The sequence below is a fragment of the Giraffa tippelskirchi genome, chromosome 13 (assembly GCF_054371585.1).
Source record: "Giraffa tippelskirchi isolate mGirTip1 chromosome 13, T2T-mGirTip1v1.2.pri, whole genome shotgun sequence".
Classification (NCBI taxonomy): Eukaryota; Metazoa; Chordata; class Mammalia; order Artiodactyla; family Giraffidae; genus Giraffa; species Giraffa tippelskirchi.
Genome location: NC_137287.1, coordinates 76,833,740 through 76,859,852, shown reverse-complemented (window position 1 = coordinate 76,859,852; position 26,113 = coordinate 76,833,740). Strand labels below are relative to the sequence as shown.

The 26,113-nt window shown below is 40.6% G+C and overlaps 1 protein-coding gene and 1 non-coding gene across 14 annotated transcripts in view; both read right to left on the bottom strand.

Annotated features, from left to right (window-relative positions):
* Positions 1-12,122: 12,122 nt before the first annotated feature.
* On the bottom strand, positions 12,123-12,228 carry LOC145533570 (U6 spliceosomal RNA). The gene has a single exon (XR_014074169.1). It is a non-coding gene; the product is annotated as a U6 spliceosomal RNA (small nuclear RNA).
* Positions 12,229-21,332: 9,104 nt separating this feature from the next.
* KIF5B (kinesin family member 5B) overlaps positions 21,333-26,113 on the bottom strand; it is a 46,644-nt gene continuing 41,863 nt past the window's right edge. For all 13 annotated transcript variants that reach the window (XR_014072399.1, XR_014072396.1, XR_014072398.1 and 10 more), the window contains one exon: positions 21,333-23,796. The gene's annotated coding sequence lies outside the window, so the exon portion shown is untranslated. The remainder of the gene's footprint in view (positions 23,797-26,113) is intronic.

Genomic DNA, 26,113 nt, shown 5'->3' with positions numbered 1-26,113 from the left:
TCTTAACTTCCCTGGACTACCAGGGAAGTCCTGAAGCTATTTTTGTTGTTGTTTTTCAGTCCTTGGAAATTTAATGAGAAAAATTCTCTGAATATACATGTTCATACAAAGATACCTCCTTATTGCCTACAATAATGCCAGGATATAGTCAAGGTTATTGACACCAAGGAACTGAAGTAGTATTGAAACAGAGCAGAACCCTGTAGTCCTTGCCCTCCATGTCTCAGGCTGCTTTTTGTCTGTGGAAAAACTTTAGCCAAAGAATAAGCTTAATCAGAGAAGTGAGTAAACACAAAAACAAAGAGAAGCAGTTGAATAGGACAAAACAATAATACTTCGGCCAGTAAGCAAAGTCAAGGACTTTTATTTCCTCCTTAAAGGCTATAGATAATATTCTGAGCCATATCGTATGAGCTGTCTTATAGACACTGAAAACTCCACCAGGTGGAAGAAGTTAACTACACTATAACCAGACTGTAGCCGCAACATAAGCTGCAACAGTTCTGAGAACTGGCCTCAAAGAAATGGGAACAATCCAGCCCAGGAACTAAAGATTAGCTGTGCTTAAAATGATCAAGAAGAAACTGGTCAGACCACCGAGGACCAATTTCAAAATGATCATCACCACTGACTGTGTTGTTTCTACATGTAGCCCCCTCCTTCCACCTATAAAAGCTCTTGCCTGCTGGTTGTCAGGTGGGGAGAGTTCAGCCTTTGGGCCTAAGTCCCCCTGCCTCACCAGGTTGCCAGCATCCAAAATAAAGCAAGCTTTCCTTTCCACCAACCTTGCCTCTTTATTGGCTTTTGAGCAGTGAGCAGCCAGGCCCCACTTTTTATTACAGTATCTGCAGGGCTAGATGCTCTGCTGTCTGTAGGATCTGGAGAAGAAACAGAGGTGACAGTTCCGTCTTCCCTCCCAGAGTCAAGAACCTTGACACCTCAGTCTGGGAGTGGTTTGTTTGCCCTGGAATCATGGCCAAGCTAAGTTGGGCCCTTGTAGCACCATTATGGAGGGATTCTATGTACCACCTTGATTTTACATTGAAAATCTAAGTTTTCTTTTTTAAATCCCAACTCACGATAATTCCACAGAGAGATTATTATGGCTTTATGGCTTTTTTTTTTTTTTTTTTTTTGCCACGCAGCTTGTAAGATCTTAGTTCCCTGACCAGGGATTGAACTGAGGCCCTTGGCAGTAAAAGTGCAGAGTCCTAACCCCTGGCATGCCAGGGGATTCCTAAGAGAAGTTGTTATTATGTATGATTATTGGCCTACTTAAAGCGGAAGAGACTTCTGTATATAATTCCAAAGGAAAAAAAAAACCATAATAGGGAAGTTTGCTAGATTTTGCTATAAAAAAAGGAAAAACATTTTCAAGTTTAAAAAAAATACCACAAATAAAGCAAACAGGCACCTGAAAATAATGGGAGGTATCTGCCATATATATGGCAGAGGATTAGGGCTAATGTTTTTTGTATTTTTTTTCCTTTTATTGTATTTTTTTATTGCCTCGTATCTGAGGTTTACAACAATGCATGACATTCAGCAGAAACCTAGAAATATTTGAATAATTAATAACAAGTAAAGGATGGATAAGCAATGCCTCAAAGACACTCAAATGGCTGAGAGAGTTACAGAAAATATTCAGCATCACTAGTCATCATGGAAATGTAACCAAAATCAGCCAAGGTTCTCCCTCCCCTGACCCATGCTACTTCCTAGTGCTGATGAGGATTCAGCAAAATGACTCATACCATTATTAAAAGACCAAAAATAAAAGTGCATATCCTTGGACCCAGCAATTCCACTCCCAGAAAATAAAACCCGGATCTGTGAAAATTTTTGTCAATAAGTATAATTAACAATAACAAAACAGTACAAATCACTTCAAAATATAAATTGATGAAACAGTGGTAATACAATGTAACATTACGTAGCTATCTGAAAGGTGTCAAAAACTAAAGACGGAAAAAGTGGTCATTAAACATGAACACAGATCATCAACAAACAGGTACAACAGAAGCTTTTATTTCTTAAATGTCTAAATGCATAAAAACATGAAAATGTCTGCTGCTGCTGCTAACTCGCTTCAGTCGTGTCTGACTGTGCGCCACCCCATGGACTGCAGCCCACCAGGCTCCTCCATCCATGGGATTTTCCAGGCAAGAGTACTGGAGTGGGTTGCCGCTGCCTTCTCCGAGGGCTAATGTTTTTAATACATAGAGAGTTCTTTCTAATCTCCGTAAACAAAACTTTCTATTTCTTTTCCTCTTCTGGGGATAGAGGCAGTGAAAATGGTTACATTTAGCACACCATCGTAGGCTGACTAACAACACAGCCTCTAATCAAATCAGTCTGCCCTGACCCCTGGTATTAGAATTGTTTACTTTTATACCAAGAAGAGTGGGGCGACATCAAAGTCCACATGTGGCCTGTGCCCAGGTCGAGTCCTAGGGGTTCCTGCTGTGAGACTGAGTATCCCGCTGAGATGCTGAAAACAAAAATCCACGTCATCTGGGCCCTTGGCGCCTCCACGGTTGTTAAGTGTGTCCGTGACAGGATCAAGTGTCCCCTTCTTCCTGAGGAGCAGAAAATCATCAGGAAAGTGCTGAGGGTACAAGCACAGACTCAGGAAGCTAAATTTAAATGTCTTACTTTTTTTCTAGATTTTATTGGAGTATAGTTGATTTACAATGTTGTGTTAATTTCGTCTGCACAGCAAAGTGACTCAGATATCTATATTAATGTATATGTATACATAGATGTTCTTTTTCATATTTTTTTTCCATTATGGTTTGTCACCAAAAGCTAAATTTAAAAATGGAGCTTTTTTTTTCCTGTAAAGTTGTGTAAATTATTTTTTTTTAATTTATTTTAAATTGGAGGATAATTGCTTTACAATGTTGTGTTGGTTTCGCTGTAGACAAAGTGAATCAGCTGTACCTGTGCATGTGGCCCCTCCCTCTGGAGCCCCCCTCCCACCCCTGGAGGTCATCACAGAGCACCAGGCTGAGCCCTCTGTGCTCTAGCGCAGCTTCTCAGTAGCTAGCTATTTTACACATGGTAGTCTATACATGTCAGCGCTACACTCTCCATCTGTCCCATCTTCTCCCCCTGTTTTGTCCGCAGGTCATTCTCTGCGTCTGCATCTCTTTTCCTGTCCTGCAAATGGGTTCATCAGTACCAAAAAATTGACTTTTTTGAGTAATTGTTTAAAAAATCAAAAGGCTCATAAAAAAATTAAGTCATGGGAAAGTGAATGGGCACATTTTCACCAAATCTGGGGATATTTTAGGGGCAGTGTGATTTTAATTTGTTTTGTTCTTTTTTATTTTTTTGGCTGCATGGCTTGTGGAATCTTAGTTCCCCAACCCGAGATTGAACCCTAGCTCTTGGCAGTGAAAGTGAGGAATCCTAATCACTGAACTGCCAGGGAACTCCCCGGTGTGACTTTAAATATAGCCTAAGTGTTATACCAGGAATCCTTCCGGGGGGACTCTGGGAAAACCAAGGGAGGTGGGAAATCCTCCTTATGGCAGCAGAACCTGAAGTTCAGAGTGAGGCTCTTGGGGTCCCTGCTGGACACACCTGCCTATGAGTATTTACAGCAGATAAACAGAGAGACTTGTCAGAACTGGATGAGATGAGCCAGGTGGAGGGCTTCCCTCAGTGCCTCGCACACTGGCTTGTTCATTTGTTTATTCAGCAAATCTTTATTGAGTGACTGCTGTATACCAGGCACTCTGCTAGGTGCTGAGGATACAACGGTGAACAAAATGGACACCAACAGTGAACAAAACAGATACCCTCTCCCCACTTATGTTCTACTGAAATGTAATAAGAAACCATAAAACGTAGCTGGTGTTATAACAAAATACAAAAGATGCACAATTTAAAAACAAAAATAGGAACCCTCCGTACATTGCTGGTGGAAATGTAAATGGGTGCAGCCACTATGGAAAACAGTATGGAGGTTCCTCAAAAAACTGAAAAGAGAACTGTTAATACATATGATCCAGCAATCCCATTCCTGGGTATTCATCCAGAGAAAATGAAAACACGAATTGGGAAAGACAAATGAACCCTAATGTTCATAGCAGCACTGTTCACAATAGCCAAGATATGACAGCAACCTAAATGTCCATTGACAGAAGAACAGATAAAGAAGCTGTGGTCTATATATACTATGGAATACTATTCAGCCATAAAAAGAATGAAAATTTGCCATTTGCAGCAACATGGATGGACTTGGAGGGCATTATTCTAAGTGCAATAAATAAGACAGAGGAAAACAAATACTGTGTGATATCACTTATACATGGGACCTAAAAAATACACCTGTACTTCTCTGGTGGTACAGTGGATAAGAGTCTGCCTGCCAATTCAGGGGACACGGGTTCGGTCCCTGGTCTGGGAAGATTCCACATGTCACAGAGCAACTAAGTGTGCAAGTCACAGCTACTAAAGCCTACATGCCTCGAGCCTGTGCTCCACAACAAGAGACGCCACCACAGTAAGAAGCCCACGCTCCTCAATGAAGAGTAGCCCCTGCTTACTGCAACTAGAGAAAGCCAGCAAGTAGCAATAAAGATCCAGTGCAACTAAAAATAAATAGATTTATTCAAAGTACAACAAACAATTGAGAAGATGCACAGATATAGAAGAGTCAGACACAACTGAGCGACTGAACTGAACTGAGCTGAACAGATACAGAAAACAAAGCAGTAGTTACCAGTGGGTAGAGGGGAGGGGGAAGAGGCAATATAAGGGTAGGGGATTTAACTACCATGTATAAAATAAGCTAAAGGGATATATTGTACAACACAAGGAATATAGTAAATATTTTAGAATAACTATAAATGGAGTATAACCTTTAAAAATTGTGAATGACTACATCATACACCTATAACATATAATGTTATACAGCAACTATATGTCAATAAAAAACAAACAAAAACCAAGATATCTGTTTTTTTCACCAGCTAGATTGGCCAAAGTTCTCTGATAAACATGATACTTACCAGGTTTGGGCCAACCTGGTGCGGAAAAATAGGCAGTTTAATCTATTTCCAGGAGCGGGGCAGGGGCAGTATGAGTTGGTACAAACTTTCAGGACAGCAACTGACTGTATAGATCAACAGTCTATACTCTCCCAGTGCCACATCTCCCGGTTTGTTTTTATTTATTTATTTATTTTGACCACACCACATGCAATATGTGGGATCTTAGTTCCCTGACCAGGGATCGAACTCTCACCCTCTGCAGTGGAATTGAGAAGCCCTACCCACCAGGGAAGTCCCCCCTTTTTTTTTTCTGATTTATTATCCTAAGGAAATATTCATGGATTATGCAAAGATTTCTATATAAGAAGGAAGGTAGGTGGTTCAAGCCTGAGCCTGGGCTCGGACAAGCCGGGGCTGCCAGGCAGGTTCTGCACCTGCCATGTGTGTGACCTCCAAGCTAAGTGGTGGCTGTCAGAGGTGACCTTAGGCAAGTGACATAGCCTCCAGGAAGCGTGTTCCTCACGGTAAAATGGTAATATAGGATTCACCACATGGGATGCTATGAAGAGTAAATGAGAAAATGCACAGAAGTGCTTAGCACAGTGCCTGGAACATGAGGAGGCTTCAATATACATAAACCAAAGAAGGAAAAAAAGGAGTATATGTTCAGTCTAGTGTCATTTTTATGCTGGTAAAAAAAAGAAATTGCCTAAGGGATTTGAAATTAATATTAGAGAAGAAAGACCATCCCAACATTGAAAATTACGTTGCAGATGAACAGTCAGTGGCATGGAAAATGATCACAGAGCATTGTTAGGTGAAAAACAGTTGGTTATAAATAGTACATTCAACAGAATTCCAATTTTAGGGAAAAAAAGAAAAGAAAGACAATACTATGCATTTTCCACAATGAACATGAATTATTTTATAGTTGAAATAAACCCTGCATATTATTTATAGCAGACATATGTAGGCTTTTGGATGTCCAACATCACCCCAATTCCTTATATCATGCCAGTATTCTGATGGGGAATAATCTTTGTCACTGTGGGAGAAGGAGGAGGGCAGTTTGTGGCTTCACATATGGAAGTCAAGAGGGCTTTGGCCCCTGAGGTGGTGCTACGGGAAGGGTGGGTCTTTGGGGAGATGGTTTTAGTGAGGCGATGGTACTGTGGGTGGGGAAGTGGGTGGGGCTGGGATTAGCTTCATCCCTGCCCTTTTGCAAGCCCAGGTTTCCTTCTACTGTGTTCAGGAGCCCCTCTTAGCCTTCCAATACATTCTTTCCTGCCTAAGTTAGCCAGAATTTGTTTCTGTTGCTTGTTGTTGTTACTAAGAACTGTTATTAGTAAGTTATTTTTAATAACTGGAAAATGAATTAGGCAAGCTGCACTTAATATAACTACAGCTGTAGGACCATATATTGCAGGAATAGTCTCATGCACGCAGGCAGGTGAGGCTGAGAGAGTAAAAAGGAATGCTACATGACCTGGCTGTGCCCACTGACTACCAAATGTCTGGAATTTTGGAGATGAAAATTCATGGAAAAATTCAGATGCTCTCAAATATCCAGTTGTTTGAGATGGTGTGGAGGCTGATGATATTCATCAATCTTCGTAATCTATGTTGACTTTGAATTTAGAACAGTTAACTAAACTACAACGAACGAAGACCTGAAGCATGATATGGATTAACCACATTTACTAGTAGTTAGGAAAGCTTCCCCTGTATACTGCGTTATGAAACCATAGACCTGGAGCTAACATGCTTTCAAACTTCACCCCAGGAGGAGGATCCGAACGACAGCTTTGTGGTGATGCTTTAATAATAGCAAACACCTGCATTTATTCATCTGCACTTAATTTGGTAGCATGACACCATTTGTTTTTGAAAGATTTCAAAGCCATCTGCTATTAAGATGATTAGTGCCCTGAAATACAGTGAATTTACTAGATATTAGTCATACACCCCCGTCGCTCATCTCTACAACATTTCAGGATGCTTGGTCCCTAAAATCTCTTGACTTGCCTCAATTATCTTGCCAATTTTTTCTCTCTCTCATGGCAACCCACTACCTGTCAACTGTAAGTCTGACCCAAGCTTTGGACAAGTTCTCACACCTAGAGAACACAGCAGGTTTCACAGAAAACCGTTATCCATCTTTCTGGGAAGAATTACTCTAAATAGCATCTTCACACATTATGCAATTTTTCATAATTTGCAATCAGTGCTGTTGAGGGCAGTAGAAAAATTTCTGTTACACAATTAAAAAAATTTATTTAACTTTTTATGTTATATTGGAGTATATAGTTAACAGTGTCGTGATAGTTTCAGGTGGACAGTGAAGGGACTCAGCCATACATATACACGTATCCATTCTCCCCCAGTCGCCGCCCCTCCCATCCAGGCTGCCACACTGAGAAGGGTTCCCTGGGTCATGTCACGCAATTTTACATAAACCAATACTTCTCACATTGAGATATGCATATGGATCATTGAAGGATCTTTGTAAAAAAACACCCGATTCAGTGGGTATTCTGGTTATCTGTTGCTGGGCAGCAGATCATCTCAAACACAGAGGCCTACAATAGCCATTAGATGAATAATCATTTACTTTGCTCACAAATCTGCACTTTGGGTGGGGATAGCTCACTCCCACGCTTGCTTATATAGGAAAGTTGGACACTGCAGTGGGAGCCGAAATCACTTGAAGACTTATGCTCAGTCTGGTGGTTGATGCTGGCTGTTGCCTGATATCCTAGTTCAGGCGCTTGACCAGAAACCCACACATCTCCCTTCCATTTGGAGGCTTGGCCTCCTTACAGCATGGTGGCTGGCTTTTATTAATACCAAGTGTCCCGATGACATAAGGCAGAAGTGCATGGCCTGTTTATGACCTAACCTCAGAAGTTACAGAGTGTCACTTCTGCCAGACTCTATTGGTGGGGATTGTCCTAATGATTTTCCCAGGTTTAAGGGCAAGAGACATTACCCACATCACTTGATGGGAGGTTAACAGGAGGTCAATTTCTCCCTCTTAGCTCAGTCGGTAGTTTGCCTGCAATGCAGGAGACCTGGGTTTGATCCCTGGGTCAGGAAGATCCCCTAGAGAAGGAAATGGCAACCCACTTCAGTATTCTTACCTGGAGAATCCCATGGTCAGAGGAGCCTGGCAGGCTACAGTCCATGGGTTGTAAGAGTTGGGCATGACTGGGCAACTAAGCACACAGTACAACTTCACAACACGTGGGGTTGGGCCCTTCCCTCCTCTCCAATCTCTCCTCTCTGGCTCATTACCCTCCAGCACAGAACCTTTCTGCTTTTCAAACATGCCAAGGATTCTCCTCCCTCATGCTGTGAACATCTTCCTACAAAATACATTTTTGCACATGGGTGTATTTTAGTAGAATCAGTTCTTAGAACTGGAAGTACTGAAGAATAGGACATATATATTTAACGTTTCAGTAGATGTTGATTTTTTACTAAGTTGTCTTTGAAAAAGTTTATGCCAATAAATACTTCCAGGGCTTCCCTGGTAGTCCAATGGTTAAGAATCTGCCTGCCAAAGCAGAGACACAGGTTCAATCCCTGGTCCGGGAAGATCCCATATGTCTGGGGACAACTAAGTCCATGAGCCACAACTACTGAGCCCACACTCTGAAACAAGAGAAGCCCTCACACCACAACTACAGAGTCACACCTCTTTGCTGCAGCTAGAGAAAGCCCACAGGCAGGAATGAAGACCCAGCACAGCCAAAAATAAATAAATAAAAACAACTTACAGCGATATCTATATAACAAGCACTTATGTAAAGTTTCCTGCATGCTAATTAGTCAAGTGTCCTAAGGTTTTTCCAAATATTAACTCACTAATATATGTGTCTATTTCTCTATACCTTTGCTAACTCGTTTTTCATTTCTGCTCATCTGATAAGCAGAAAATCTTACTATTGCAAGTTGCATTGCTTTGCAATTTGCTAATAGTATAGCTGAACATTTAAAAATGTTATCTTTGAATGGTCTATTCATGTGCTCTCTCTATTTTCTTTCTGGGTTTTCATCTTTTTTCTTCTTGTTAATTTTAAAGAACTCCATGTGTATTAGGGATATTAGCCCTTTAACGTCATAGGTGACAAGGTTCAATAATCACTTATTTACAGCTCTGCTATGTAAAAAACTTCAGGACTTCCCTGGAGGTCTAGTGGTTAAGACCCCGTGGTTCCAGTGCAGGGCGCCCAGGTTCAATCCCTGGTCAGGAACTAGATCCCACATGTTGCAACTAAAAACAAACAAATAAATAAAAATATAAAAAACGTTCTAAAGGTTTTTTTGTTGTTGTTGTAAGTTTGGTGCAGCTCTTTTGATAACAGAACCTTTCTGTTTTTCAAACATGCCAAGGATTTTCTCCTCCCTCAAGCTGTGAACATCTTTCTACAAAATACATTTTTGCACATGGGTGTATTTTAGTAGAATCAGTTCTTAGAACTGAAGTGCTGGAGATACTCAACTGACATAAGAATTTTTCAGCCTTTGCATATTTCACTGAAAGTGAATAGTGGTACATTTTGCTGAAGAGAAAAACCATGTTTGATCACAAGGTACTGGCACAGACCTCACTGGTGCTGTTTCCTGAATACTGCGTATTATCTTTTCTAAATTCTGAAAAACTCAAAATTCCATAAAACATTGGTCCCTAAGGACTTCTAGTAAGCTATTGTGGATTTTAATCATGTCTAGGGTTTTTTCAGTTCATTTTTGGACGTGTTCAGTTGCAGTTGCCTATGGGATCTTCAAGTGCAAATGGCCTGAAAGCAGTTGGATGTACGAGTTAGAAATTTATGGGAGAGGTGGGGTTTAAAAAGTAGATTTTGGGTTTATGAATAGTTACATTAAAATCATGAGGGTATGTGTCAGAAAGCATGTTTTGCTGGGAGAACAATGGGAACATCCAAGTTCAAGGGATGGATGCAAGAGTCCCTTAGGGAAAAGGGACAGAGTGAAGAGTGGAGAAGAAAGCATGAACTGGACAGGGCGGAGGTGCCATCGCTCTGGGCTGGGGCCATGAAGACACGGTGCTGGAGCTGCCGGCTGCAGAGTTCTCAATGGAGTGATTGTTGGATATCAGAGTGAAGTTAGAATGTGTGTGTGTGTTGTGGGGGGAGTGGAGTAGGAAGGCTCTTTGGTGGTTGCCTCTGTGTCCAGGCTCAGGAATCAAGACCCCAACATTCCTAAATAACCAAGCATCTTTTCATCAGGCCTCCTAAGCAGGGGTCTCTAGAACTTCCTCTGTGAAAGTTAAAGGGTCTGCAGCAGCAACATGGATGGACCTAGAGATGATCATACTAAGTGAAGTAAATCAGAAAGACAAATATCGTGTGATGTCACTTATATGTGGAATCTAAAAATGACATAAATGAACTTATTTATGAAATACAAACAGACTCACAGACATTGAGAACAAACTTGTATTTGCCAAGGGTGAGTGGGGAGGGATTGAGTGGGAGTTCAGAACTGATGTATGCAAACTATTCAAACTATTATGTACAGGATGGATAAACAAGGTCCCTCTGTGTAGAACAGAGAATTACATTCAATATCCTGTGATAAACCATAATGGAAAAGAATATGAAAAAGAATATATAGTATGTATAACTGAGTCACTTTGCTGTACAATAGAAAATAATACAACATTGTAAGTCAACGGTAAATAAAATACATTTTTTTAAAAAATAAAGGATCCAGGACTTCCCTAGCAATCCAACAGTTAAGACTCTGTGCTTCCAAGGCAGGGGGTACGAGTTTGATCCCTGGTCAGGGAACTAAGATTCCACATGCCTCTCAGTGAGGCCAAAAATTTTTTTTAAAATAACAAAATGAAGGATCTGCAGGGACTTTCCTTCTGGTCCAGTGGGTAGGACTCCGAGATCCTAGTGCAATGGGCCCAGGATCGATCCCTGGCTAGGGAACTGGATCTTACATGCCGAAACTAAAAGGTGCAGTGCAGCCAGAATAAATACATAAATATTAAAAAAAAAAAAAAGTCTGTGTGGGGAGGAGCTGGCCCTCACCACCCACATGGGGCCGGAGGAACTAGAGACAGCTCGGCTTCTTCCTGTTTATTCCTGCAGGAGGGCCACATCGGGACCTTTGACAAAGGCATTTAGAAAGTCCTTGCCAGTGGACAGTCACTTGCAAAAAGGGGACTCCTGAGGCCTCATGTCTGCCCCCAATCGGCCCACTGCAAACCATGGCTGGTCTCCTAACAGAAGAAAAATCCACTTTTCATTTTCAGTTGAATGCTCTCAGCCTTAAAACGTGCGCCTTTTGCTCATTCTCATTCGCCTACATTTGCATAAGACAAAAGTTCATTTTCAGAGCAGTGTGGAGGGGGCCTGTGCACAATTCCAGTTATTGTATACAAAAGCTGGGTGCCTAACTTTTTATCCAGCGAGAAAAGAATATATCCAAGATGGTAACGTGGGTGTTTCCTGGCACTCACACTGGTGATGTCTTGTCTGTCTCTCCAGAAACAATGGACAATTATTTGGGATTTCTCAGATTTAGTTGCAATACTTTGAGTTTTCATTTCCAATGGTTCTTGGCTGCTAAATGGGTGAAAAAAATGAGTTAACTTCTTGAATATTTTAAGTAGTTGTCATTGGTTCTGATTTTACCTCCACTGGAAATATTTGAAAGTTTATAATGTTACTAACATCATTCTGTCAAGCTAATATGAACTGAAGAACAATAAATATTTGATGTAGATCATGACACAAATATTTCCAGGTCTGAGCTAATTTCTGTGTATACACACACAAAAATATAAAAAACTGACTTTTCTTCCCACACTGTTGAACTGTACACTTAAAAATGCTTAAGATGATACATTTTATTTTACCACAATTAAAACAAAACCCACTTCTCTTCCAAATCTTCGAAATTTGGAAGCATGCATTTAATGAAGAAAGAAATACTTTTAAGAACTGCTGATTTCAGTTTGAGAGCCTGTGGATTTCTTTTCACATAAAGTCAGTGATTATGAAGGCTTAATTTAAAGTAAGCCCTTCAGATGTAATCTATCTCTATATATATCTTTTTTGAACTCAGAGAAACATTTTACTCAAAAATATGTAACGCTTCATGAATTTGTGCGTCATCCTGTGCAGGAGCCATGTTAGTTAATCTCTGTTTTGTTCTAATTTTTAGCATATGTCCTGCTGAAGTAAACACCAGATGTTATAACTCTGGACAAGATTACTTGGCATCACAGAAATACAGAGCAAGGGGCCTAACAATCACCTCAAGGTTTTCAAGTGTTTTTCTACAAATGAGCAAGTTGAATTCTTGGTGGTGTCAAGAATCCGGGACTAGCTTCTGAAGCCATCCTCGGAGGAGAACCACCTAATGATGGAATACAAGTAGAACCCTAAAAAGTCAAACACGCCTAAAAAACTTTATAAAAAAATAGTGATTCCCCACACCCCAAAGAAAACGTAACAGGGGTCCCATGCCCCAACTTACCTCTTTCTCACTCTCCAGACACAGCCACTTTTTTTTAATTGACAAAATTAAAATTTAATATTTAATGAAACATATTTTTTTCTAAAGTTACCTCCACTTGTTTCATTTTATTTTTTAAATTTATTTTAAATTTAACTGGAGGCTAGTTACTTTACAATATTGTAGTGGTTTTTGCCATACATTGACATGAATCAGCCATGGGTGTACATGTGTCCCCCATTCTGAATCCCCCTCCCAGTTCCCTCCCCATCCCATCCCTCTGGGTTGTCGCAGTGCAACGGCTTTGAATGCCCTGTTTCATGCATTAAACTTGGACTGGTGACCTGTTTCACGTATGGTAATATACATGTTTCAATGCCATTCTCTCAAATTATCCCACCCTTGCCTTCTCCCACAGAGTCCAAAAGTCTGTTCTTTATATCTGTATCTCTTTTGCTGTCTTACATATAGGGTCATCGTTACCATCTTTCTAAATTCCATATATATGCATTAATATATGTATTGGTGTTTTTCTTTCTGACTTACTTCACTCTGTATAATAGGCTCCAGTTTCATCCACTTCATTAGAACTGATTCAAATGCGTTCTTTTTAATAGGTGAGTAATTTTCCATCATGTATATATACCACAACTTTCTTATCCATTCATCTGCCAATGGACATCTAGGTTGCTTCCATGTCCTTCAGTTCAGTTCAGTTCAGTTTAGTCGCTTCCATGTCCTAGCTATTGTAAACAGTGCTGTGATGAACATTGGGGTACATGTGTCTCTTTCAATTCTGGTTTCCTTGGTGTGTATGCCCAGCAGTGGGATTGCTGGGTCATATGGCAGTTCTATTTCCAGTTTTTTAAGGAATCTCCACACTGTTCTCCATAGTGGCTGTACTAGTTTGCATTCCCACCAATAGTGTAAGAGGGTTCCCTTTTCTCCACACCCTCTCCAGCATTTATTGTTTGTAGACTTTTTGATAGCAGCCATTCTGACCGGTGTGAGATAGTTCCTCATTGTGGTCTTGATTTGCATTTCTCTGATAATGAGTGATGTTGAGCATCTTTTCATGTGTTTGTTAGCCATCTGTATGTCTTTTTTGGAGAAATGTCTGTTTAGTTCTTTGGCCCATTTTTTGATTGGGTTGTTTATTTTTCTGGTATTGAGCTGCAGGAGTTGCTTGAGATTATATTTTTGAGATTAATTCTTTATCAGTTGCTTCATTTGTTGTTATTTTCCTCCCATTCTGAAGGCTGTCTTTTCACCTTACTTATAGTTTCCTTCATTGTGCAGAAGCTTTTTAGTTTAATTAGGTCCCATTTGTTTATTTCTGATTTTATTTCCATTACTCTGGGAGGTGGGTCATAGAGGATCCTGCTGTGATTTATGTCAGAGAGTGTTTTGTCTGTTTTCCTCTAGGAGTTTTATAGTTTCTGGTCTTACATTTAGATCTTTAACCCATTTTGAGTTTATTTTTGTGTATGGTGTTAAAAAGTGTTCTAGTTTCATTCTTTTACAGGTGATTGACCAGTTTTCCCAGAACCACTTGTTAAAGACGTTGTCTTTTCTCCATTGTGTATTCTTGCCTTCTTTGTCAAAAATAAGGCAGACAAAGCCATTTTTCATTTTGTTTTGTCTCCAAATTTCTGCTTATTGATTACTCATGGTTGAGTGATACCAGTTGTCTTATCCTGTGGAAGATGAAACTTAAACCCTCTTTCACCACGATCAACACGTATATACAACCCCTCTTCTCAATAAGGTCGTGTTGTATGTTCAGTTATCGATCCATGGTTCCATTACTATGATGATGCAATGTGTCAATTACAGCTGAGTTATGTAATACACTATGGTGACTTTTCCTTTCTTGCTTATCAGGATTCTTTTTTTGGCACTTATTTAGAAACACATTTAATACAATTTTTTAAAGTTAGTTTCCATGTACAAGATATTGACTCTATTTCTCATGTTGCACAATTCATTCTTGAGCCAATCTTATACCCAATTGTTTGTGCCTCCCACACGCCCCTACTGGTAATCACTTGTGTGTTGTCTATACCTGTGAGTCTACTTTTCGGGGAGTGGGGGTTATACTTAAGATTCTTTTTCGAATCAGTAATTCTTCTTCCCTTAGTGTTCTACGTGCCAATCACTTAATCCTAAACTCATCTTCAGCTATCAACTTTTTTTTCTCAAAATCTTCAAACACATCCATCAGTCTGTGTCTTGGAAACATAACTCTAGCAGTCTTCTGACTAGGGTGCTCTCATCTGGACCGGTTGCTCTTGATGCGCTCACCTTGGTAATCCCTTCTTTTGTAGGCCCCACATCTTCCTCTTTCCTCGCTTGGTTGAGGAATAGCTCCCCAGTAAAGTTTATTTTGGCTGCGCTGGGTCTTCATTGCTGCACTTGGGCTTCCTGTAGCTGTGGTCTGTGGATTCTACTGAGTGCAGGCTCTGTGGTACGTGGAATCTTCTTGAATCAGGGATCAAACCTGCGTCTCCGGTATTGGTAGGCAGATTCCTAACCACTGGACCACCAGAGAAGCCCTTAGTGTTAGTTTTTTAAAATGTCTTCTTCCCCTTTCCTAGTCCCACTTTCCTCCGTATTATTATTTTCCTTGTTTCTTTCATCCTCGAGACTTTATTCACAGGCCTTGTGACCCTTGGCTGTCTGTACATATGTAGGGTGGGGACATGATGAAGCTGACCTGAAGCAACTGCTTCATATGTTGACTGTGGCATTTCTAAAACCACGATTCTTTGGGTACTCCCTGTATGGCTGTCAAATTTTTCACAGACTCTTCTAATCTGCTGGTAATCTAATCTCAGGTAACCAAGCAAGGCGAAAAGATTGAGGTTCTAAATATTCTTATCACAAACGTTCATATCACCCTCCGTATCAGTGCAGGCCCACGGGGATTAACTATAAATGGGTACAGAGAATTTTCAAGAATACGCTAGGGCTAAAGGAGAGTACCTAGGGAAGAAATAGACTTGAAAGGGGCCCCCTCCCGGTGTTTGGGGTTCAGATCTCATTGCAAAGGTGTGGTTGCTGCCCACAGGATGGTGAAGAGGCTTGCTAGGTTTCCCAGGCTACAGCTGGCCCACAGTCACTAGGCAAGCGGGGTGCAGGCAGGTCAAGTCAAGATGCTGGGACTGGGCAGAAGGAGACACCACTGCTGGGATCTAAGTGGTCCAAAGCCACCTACCTGCCACCCCTGACCATTGATCAGGTGGACAGGATATGCCTGTGTTTGCTGAAGGGCAAACACAAAGGAGACCCAGCCTGCTGCCAGAAAGGTGGTCACACGACCAGTGCTACAAGCTCACTAAGGGACTGTGCACGCTGGGTGCCCCCCACACTGAAACCCCCTTCATGTCACTGACGACAGGATGGTATTAAACAAGGGGCAAACCCGGGACTTCCCTGGTGGTTCAGTGGTTAAGAACCCACCTTCCAATGCAGGCAGGGGACACAAGTTCAATCGCTGGTGAGGGAACAAAGATCCCATGTGCCTTCGGGCAACTAAGCCCATGCCACAGTTAGAAGCCCATTTGCCACAACTAAGACCTGATGCAGCTAAGATTAACAAATATTAAACAAAACAAAACAAAACCCAAGAGGAAACCAAAGCATGCCAGAGCTGAGAAAGGAGAAAAGAAATGCTGAGGGTCCTGCTCACTGCCTGTGTTGGCCATCATATCAGTCTACTGGGGCTGTTGAAACCAAGTACCACAGACAGTCAGTTCAGTTCAGTCGCTCAGTCGCTCTCGACTCTTTGCGACCCCATGAATCGCAGCACGCCAGGCCTCCCTGTCTATCACCAGCTCCCGGAGTTTACCCAAACCCATGTCCATCGAGTCGGTGATGCCATCCAACCGTCTCATCCTCTGTCATCCCCTTCTCCTCTTGCCCTCAATCCTTCCCAGCATCAGGGTCTTTTCCAATGAGTCAGCTCTTCGCATCAGGTGGCCAAAGTATTGGAGTTTCAGCTTCAATATCAGTCCTTCCAATGAACACCCAGGACTGATCTCCTTTAGGATGGACTGGTTGGATCTCCTTGCAGTCGAAGGGACTCTCAAGAGTCTTCTCCAACACCACAGTTCAAAAGCATCAATTCTTCGGTGCTCAGCTTTCTTCACCATCCAACCCTCACATCCATACATGACCACTGGAAAAACCATAGCCTTGACTAGATGGATTTTGTTGGCAAAGTAATGTCTCTGCTTTTAAATATGCTATCTAGGCTGGTCATAACCTTCCTTCCAAGGAGTAAGCGTCTTTTAATTTCATGGCTGCAATCACCATCTGCAGTGATTTTGGAGCCCAAAAAAATAAAGCCTGACACTGTTTCCACTGTTTCCCCATCTATTTCCCATGAAGTGATGGGACAGATGCCATGATCTTAGTTTTCTGAATGTTGAGCATTAAGCCAACTTTTTCACTCTCCTCTTTCACTTTCATCAAGAGGCTCTTTAGTTCTTCTTCACTTTCTGCCATAACGGTGGTGTCATCTGCATATCTGAGGTTATTGATATTTCTCCCGGCAATCTTGATTCCAGCTTGTGTTTCTTCCAGCCCAGCGTTTCTCATGATGTACTCTGCATAGAAGTTAAATAAGCAGGGTGACAATATACAGCCTTGACATATTCCTTTTCCTATTTGGAACCAGTCTGTTGTTCCATGTCCAGTTCTAACTGTTGCTTCCTGACCTGCATACAGGTTTCTCAAGAGACAGGTCAGATAGCCTTGTATTCCCATCTCTTTCAGAATTTTCCACAGTTTATTGTGATCCACACAAAGGCTTTGGCATAGTCAATATAGCAGAAATAGATGTTTTTCTGGAACTCTCTTGCTTTTTCGATGATCCATTGGATGTTGGCAATTTGATCTCTGATTCCTCTGCCTTTTCTAAAACCAGCTTGAACATCTGGAAGTTCACAGTTCACGTATTGCTGAAGCCTGGCTTGGAGAATTTTGAGCATTACTTTACTAGAGTATGAGATGAGTGCAATTGTGCGGTAGTTTGAGCATTCTTTGGCATTGCCTTTCTTTGGGATTGGAATGAAAACTGACCTTTTCCAGTCCTGTGGCCACTGCTGAGTTTTCCAGATTTGCTGGCATATTGAGGGCAGCACTTTCACAGCATCATCTTTGAGGATTTGAAATAGCTCAACTGGAATTCCATCTCCACTAGCTTTGTTTGTAGTGATGCTTCCTAAGGCCCACGTGACTTCACATTCCAGGATGTCTGGCTCTAGGTGAGTGATCACACCATCCTGATTATCTGGGTCATGAAGATCTTTTTGTAGTTCTTCTGTGTATTCTTGCCACCTCTTCTGAATATCTTCTGCTTCTGTTAGGTCCCTACCATTTCTGTCCTTTATTGAGCCCATCTTTGCATGAAATGTTCCCTTGGTATCTCTAATTTTCTTGAAGAGATCTCTAGTCTTTCCCAGTCTATTGTTTTCCTCTATTTCTTCGCATTGATCGCTGAGGAAGGCTTTCTTCTCTTTGCTATTCTTTGGAACTCTGCATTCAGATGGGAATATCTTTCCTTTGTTCCTTTGCTTTTCATGTCTCTTCTTTTCCCAGCTATTTGTAAGGCCTCCTCAGACAGCCATTTTGCTTTTTTGCAATTCTTTTCCATGGGGACGGCTGTGACGGTCCATGCAGAAGCGTGTCCAAGAGGAGCTACCCCATGGCCGAGGCCGGGGGCGGTGGCCCAGAGAGCTAGCCCACGCCCGAGGCTGGGGGTGGCGGCCAAGGAGCTACCCCAGGTCCAAGGAGCAGCGGCTGTGTGGGCACAGGAGGGCCGAGAGGAGTTACTCCACATTCAAGGTCAGGAGGGGCCGTCCTGAGTAGATACCCCTTGTCCAAGGTAAGGAGCAACAGCTGCACTTTGCTGGAGCAGCCGTGAAGAGATACCCCACGTGCAAGGTAAGAGAAACCCAAGTAAGATGGTAGGTGTTGCAAGAGGGCATCAGAGGGCAGACACACTGAAACTATAATCAGAAAACTAGCTAATCTGATTACACGGACCACAGCCTTGTCTATCTCAATGAAACTAAGCCATGCTGTGTGGGGCCACCCAAGAAGGATGGGTCATGGTGGAGAGGGCTGACAGAATGTGGTCCACTGGAGAAGGGCATGGCAAACCACTTCAGTATTCTTGCCTTGAGAACCCCATGAACAGTATGAAAAGGCAAAAAGATAGGACACTGAAAGATGAACTCCCCAAGGTCGGTAGGTGCCCAATATGCTACTGGAGATCAGTGGAGAAATAACTCCAGAAAGAATGAAGGGATGGAGCCAAAGCAAAAACAATACCCAGCTGTGGATGTGACTGGTGATAGAAGCAAAGTCTGATGCTGTAAAGAGCAATATTGCATAGGAACCTGGAATGTTAGGTCCATGAATCAAGGCAAATTGGAAGTGGTCAAACAGGAGATGGCAAGAGTGAACGTTGACATTCTAAGAATCAGTGAACTAAGATGCACTGGAATGGGTGAATTTAACTCAGATGACCATTATATCTACTACTGTGGGCAGGAATCCCTTAGAAGAAATGGAGTACCCATCATGGTCAACAAGGGTCTGAAATGCAGTACTTGGATGCAATCTCAAAAACGACAGAATGATCTCTGTTCGTTTCCATGGCAAACCATTCAATATCACGGTAATCCAAGTCTATGCCCTGACCAGTAACACTGAAGAAGCTGAACTTGAATGGTTCTAATGAAGACCTACAAGACCTTTTAGAACACCCAAAAAAGATGTCCTTTTCATTATAGGGGACTGGAATGCAAAAGTAGGAAGTCAGGAAACACCTGGCATAACAGGCAAATTTGGCCTTGGAGTACAGAATGAAGCAGGCCAAAGGCTAATCGAGTTTTGCCAAGAGAATGCACTGGTCATAGCAAACACCCTCTTCCAACAACACAAGAGAAGACTCTACACATGGACGTCACCAAATGGTCAACACCGAGATCAGATTGATTATATTCTTTGCAGCCAAAGATGGAGAAGCTCTATACAGTCAGCAAAAACGAGACTGGGAGCAGACTGTGGCTCAGATCATGAACTCCTTATTGCCAAATTCAGACTTAAATTGAAGAAAGTAGGGAAAACCACTAGACCATTTAGGTATGACCTAAATCAAATCCCTTATGATTATACAGTGGAAGTGATAAATAGATTTAAGGGACTAGATCTGAGTGGCTGATGAACTATGGACAGAGGTTTGTGACATTGTACCACAGATAAGGTGAGGTAATTAGAGATGGATGGCCTCAGTTTTGGAGGCTGCAAGTTGCAATCCAGGGTGTGGGCCAGGTTGGCTCCTCGTGAGGGCTCTTTCCGTCTCTCCTTGGCTTGCAGTTGACCATCTTCTCCCTTTTCCTCCCCTCTGTGCATGTCAAACATCTTTTATAATAAAGGTAGATTTGGAGAGGAGAGGGAATATACATCACTAACTGGCACACTTGTTTCCAGTATGTCACCCTACCCTTGACTATTCCTGGCTCTCTTATCTGGACACCCTCTCCTTTACCCTTTCTAGATAATGAACAGGATCATGCTGGCATGTTGGAGAGGCAGTTGCCAAGCTGTGCAGCAATGAAGTTGGCACCCAGGGGTCAAACTGCTTTCTGGTCTACACCGACTTTCAATTAGTCCCACTTCAGGCTACTTTTATCCCTACTTCCAGACCTACTGGTCATGTTCATGACCATTTGGGGGTCTTTTGGAGGCGGGGGCAATACTAAGTTGCTTCTTGGCATTCCCCACTGCTTGCCAAGTTAGGTGTCTGGGGTCTGCTGAGGTTGCTTTCCTGCCCCAAATATTACTGCTTGCTGTCTCCTGTTCTTTGAGGCTTTATGCTTTATATATTAGTAAATACACCTTTTAGAGTAATTTTAACTTAAAGCAGAGTAGCAAAGGTAATACGGAGAATCCCCTCAAACTCTTCCTCCTAACAGTGGAAGGTACCTCCTCCTTCCTTCCATTACCACTGCACTTTGATCACAACTAAGAAATCAGCCAGCACATCACTGCTAACAGACTTCACGAGGTTTTCCACTGATGTCTTTTTTTCAAAATTTTGGCTGTGCTAGGTCTTCACTGCTGTGCAGGCTTTTCTCTAGTTGTGGAGAATGGGGGTTACTCTCTAGTTCTGGTGCACAGGTTTCTCACTGTAGTGGCTTCTCTTCATGTGGAGCACAGGATCAACAGATGTGGTGCTCAGGCTTAGTTGCTCTGCGGCATGTGGGATCTTCCTGGATCAGGAATTGAACCCCTCCCCTGCATTGGCAGGTGGATTTTTTACCACAGAGCCAAAAGGGAAGCCCCAACTGATGTCTTTTTACTGTTTCACGGCTCAAGCCAGGACAGCACATTGCATTATTGCATCTAGTTGTCAAGTCTCCAGAGTCCCCTCAGATATGTCTCTCCTGGTTTTCCATGATCTTGTCACTTTGGAAGGGTCCTGGCCAGGTATTTGCTAGAATGTCCCTCTATTTGGATTGTGTGGTATTTTTCTCATGATCAGACAGGGGTTATCGTTTTGGGGGAAGAGTAACAGTGACATGTCCTTATCACATATCAGGCTATAATACAGCAAAATAACTGAGATTGAGGATTCATCTCTAGCTCTTAATTCTTTAGCCGATTTAATACTTGATATCCAAAGCACAGGCAATTCATTAGGAAACAAAAATATACTGAATATAATGACACACTAGTGACTATTCTGTCAAGAAAAAAGGCCACTTGGTCATGTAAAATCAACCTGATACATCACTGAATCACGTTTTAAGAAAGTCATTGCATTTCAAAAAATTTTTTCCTCTTTATTTAAACATAAAAGACATTTACAGCATGCAGGTTAACTTAAAATTATATGGCGTCTTCCCAAACCAATTATCTCTGCATGTATCTTCAAGCACTGAAAAGAAACCAATGTATTCCACAGGCAGACTCAGACTCTTCTATCATCTCCTGCCAAATTGAGAGTTACGCACAGTAGTTTTCTTAAATTAGGCAAATAATTTAACTGATCACCACGAATAAATATTACTTTCATTTCACTGAGTTTCTTTTCTGAACCATTTATCAATGCCATTCAGAGGAACATTAATTTATTCAGTCAAAAAAAAAAAGAGACACTGTAAATTGAAATAAGTATCAATGTTCCAGATGATCAGAAATTTTCATTTATAAGAGTAAATGCTGTGTTTAATGACCTACCATAGCAAAAGCAGTTCAATTAAAACAAATTTATGAAATTCTCTGTACATTTTGTTAAAGTCTGAAATTATAAATAGAAAAAACCATTGAGATATTTTAAAAACCCTAACAATGTGTATTCTGAACCACACACTAGTTACAATTCATTGTTTGTTACACAGCACCAATACCTGTGATACATCTTACAAGAAAGAAACTCCCATATTCAGACAAAAGAGAGAAAAAAATTTCTGCTTCATTTAAGAATATTGCCAAAAAAAGCAAGCTTTCATTTGAAAACAAAATACAAATGTCTGTGTGAATGCAGCCAAACATTTCTTCATTTAGAAAACTATCATCACCAACAGGCGGTAGCACTGTTTTTAGTTAACTGCATTGCTTCAATCTTGCCGCTCTACAAGTTTTCATCTCAATTTTTGGAGTGTTTCTCTTGATCAAGTCTAAAAACAATACAATCATTTTAAAGGTTGCTGCAGATCAGAACAGCAAGGATTTTTGACTGTTAAAAAAATAAATAAATTTATCTTTTAAATCAAAATTATTATAAAAGTGGAAATTACAATAGTTAAGGAAATAGAAAAATAAGCCAATTATGATCTGAGTCTTCTGACTGGCTCCAAATTTAATACAAATATCTGTATAGAAAACTTTTTCAAAAAGTTAATTCTGCCACCCAGATCCTAACACAGAACTTTCCAGCTTTCTCCTCTGAGTAACTTTACATCCCCAGTCTTTGCAAATTTCTGCTAACACAGTTGCAGTTACCCACTCCCAACTGGTGAAGCAAATATTGAAATCTCTTTCCCTATTACTTTTATAGTTTCTAAAATAAACTGTTGACTTAGTTTAATCGTCTGAGGAAGAAGTGGCAAAAACAGATATACGTGATTACAAAATTACCAGCTACCGCCAACAAAATAATTTGAGGATTATTAGTGACTTGCAAATAATTTACTACTTCTAGACTACATAAGAAGTATGTTATAGTGTATGATTTAGTGTAGCAGGTTAAAGACACCTCAGGGATTTTCAGACTAAAATTTACCTATATATTTATAAATTCGCCATATACTTGTCCTGTCCTCCCACGTCTTCTCAATTTCCAAATGCTATAAATTTAGATCAACCAATACAATACTAACAATATAAAATTATGTTTAATCCTATAATATCCATATCTTAGTTCATTATATTAAGTTGGTAAGATTATTATCCGTCCAATTTTTACATTAACTAATAGGCTCACAAAGCAAGGTGTTTCCATTCCATCAACCTATGTGTATTACAGCATTGGGAAGAAGAGAAATGAATTTCTTTTCCAAACTGTTTTTCTTAAACAAAAGCAAAAGATTTGCTTTTGATAGTGTGAAATATTTCTAGTCAAGATAATTCAGCAATATGCATTTCACGAGATATCTAAGTAGCCTTGCCCAGTCTCAAGTGTCTAGTTAGGCAGTTTTAAAGGTTTCAGTGCTCAAAGAGTAGTTTTCAGAAGCAAACTTCAGAGATGATGCACATAATTTTAACTTTGAAGTCATTTCAAGGGATTTTTAAGTACAGTACTGACCTGATATAATTTGTGGGCATGTAGTGTTATAAGTGGTAAAATTTAAGACATTTAATCTAAAAGTTCCATTTCCCCTAAAATAAGGTATTATTTTATAAGAAAAGAAAAACAAGCAGTAGCAGCTAGGTAACTTAAACTGAGATTAAAAAATAAACATGAACAAGTACAAAAAGCACAGTCCTATATGATACAGTTAGGTTGGCACAGTGAAGACTAAATTTAAGACATGAAAGACAAACTGTGTAATAAATAGGGCCACAGTTGTAAACTGTCGTTTTTCCCTCCTAAGACGCCAAAATTGCACTCTAGTTGTGTTGGGAAGCAGCAGAGTTTACAAGAAGAGTGGGTAGGAAACAGCTGTACAGGCCAGGTACAATTTATACACTAAAAAACGTTATAATTCTAGAGTTCCCAAGGGATACAGGCTACAGTCATTGAATTATGTCCTCTTCATACTTCAATTACTTTTAACACCTGAAGATAGAAGCAGAGAAAATATTGTTTATACAAAACCTGTGTTTGAAAAGAATGAAATAAAATATACCAATTAGTTTAAAAACAGCCAACAGCTTTGACCACTTCCCCCAAAACTGAAAAGATTGCAACAATGAATGATTTGATTTCTTTTCCTTTTATTTGTCTCCTAAGCAGAGCTGTCTAGGGACAGTACAATATTGAAAGGAAGTCAACCCTGCATTTGCTTTTACTTACCCCAAGACCTATGAGCAAGCTGATATATAAATTACAGAGTTTTTTTTTTAAACAGAAAAATATGGTCAATAAAATGCCGGCCAGTAGACAGTGTCAGTGACATTAAGTGAAGGACCACTAATTAACTAGCAATGTTACACACATGGTAGCTGTGAAAAACAAAAAGTGGTGGGGTGTACCAATAAGCACGAAGTACATGTGCTATGGAAAGCAACAGTGAAATAAACAATCCCAGAGACTTCCCCTGTGGTCCAGTGTCAGGACTGGGCACTTTCACTGCTATGGCCCAGAGTTCAATCCCTGGTTAGGGAACTAAAATCCCAAAAGCCGTGAGGTGTGGCCAAAAGAAAAAAAAAAGAAAGTAAAATAAATAAAAGCAAACAATCCCAGTAGGAGTTACCTGGAGGCATCCTTGTAATCCACTGCCTATTTACCTCTGTGTTTATTAGAAAACCTCAACCTGTCCAAAGCATCATGCAGCTAGAAGAACCAACCAGCCACGTAAAACTGGGTACTAAGAGGATCACCATCATTCATACACTGCCATCTCTCCCCAAAATAAATCCAGCGTTTTGAAATGCTTTTAATAATTAAAAAATCTCTACAAAGTAGTTATCATATACTCCTCAATCTGGGCTTAAGATTGATCGATGCAAGACTTTAAAAAATAATAACCATTATCCTTTGGACCAGCAATGAAACAAACCTGTACGTAATCATACTTTTATGGTTACTTCAAGTCTTGAATGGAGAAGGCAATGGCACCCCACTCCAGTACTCTTGCCTGGGAAACCCCATGGACGGAGGAGCCTGGTAGGCTGCAGCCCGTGGGGTCCCGAAGAGCCGGACACGACTGAGCGACTTCACTTTCACTTTTCACTTTCATGCACTGGAGGAGGAAATGGAAACCCACTCCAGTATTCTTGCCTGGAGAATCCCAGGGACAGAGGAGCCTGGTGGGCTGCCATCTATGGGGTCGCACAGAGTCGGACACGACTGATGCAACTTAGCAGCAGCAGCAGCAAGTCTTGAAAACCTGTGTTAGCTAGGTTAGCCAACTCCCTCAAGTGCTTAAGTGCTGTCATTACACTGGATCAGCAATCTGCTGCTAAAACCTAGCTTTACTTAACAAAGGTCATGGACTATGCTCTCTGCAAATGAGACAGGAGTTCAAAGTCCACACGTGAATTTTAATGTGAGGACAATATCCAAAACAGATAAAACTTTTACCTGTATTTATTTATATTTATCCTTTGAAAATTCTTTTGCCCACCTCCAATTTCAGAAAAGGCAGCTTGCATCTCCTCAGCATCTGCTCTGCACTAGGTAGTGATGCCTTAACTTGTGTAAGTCTCAAGAATGACTTTCATTTTATTAATAAAAGAGGCTCAACAAGTTATTAATCCAAAGGGGGAAAAACAGAGGCAGGAAAACCACTGCAATGTCTGCTAATGTGACACAATATTAAACACATACCACTTACAATGTAATCCTGTAAAAGTGTGCGCAAGAATTCAATAAATGCTCTTAATAAACAGGGAGCAGAAGAACACAGCAGCTACATCTAAAAACAACCAAACACACCAGAGGTGGCATATGCTCCAGAAAATTGGCCTTTTCTATTTAGTAAGTCAATGTCATAAAAAAAAAAAGAGGGTGGGGTGTTATTCTAGATTAAGAGAGACTTAAGGCAAATAACCTAATGTAAACATCGGTTCTGGATTACTCCCTGGTTTAGACAAACCAGCTGTAAAAGACTTAAAAATCAGTAAGTAATCAGAAAATTCCAAATATGGATTGATACAATATTAAAAATATTTTGTCAGTTGTGATGATGTTAAGGTATATAGAAAAATGTTTTACTTCAGAGATACATTAAATGGGTCATAAACTTCATAATTTACTTTTATGCCTAAAATTTTTTAAAAAGAAATCAACTGTTAAAAAGTAACTTGCTCAAGTTCATAAAAGTAAAAAAATCAGAATTCAAACTCCAATATCCATTAACTCTTTCACTGTGTCACTCTCTTTTGAAACCTCTACTATGTGGACAAATAATTGTATTAAACTTATGGAAATG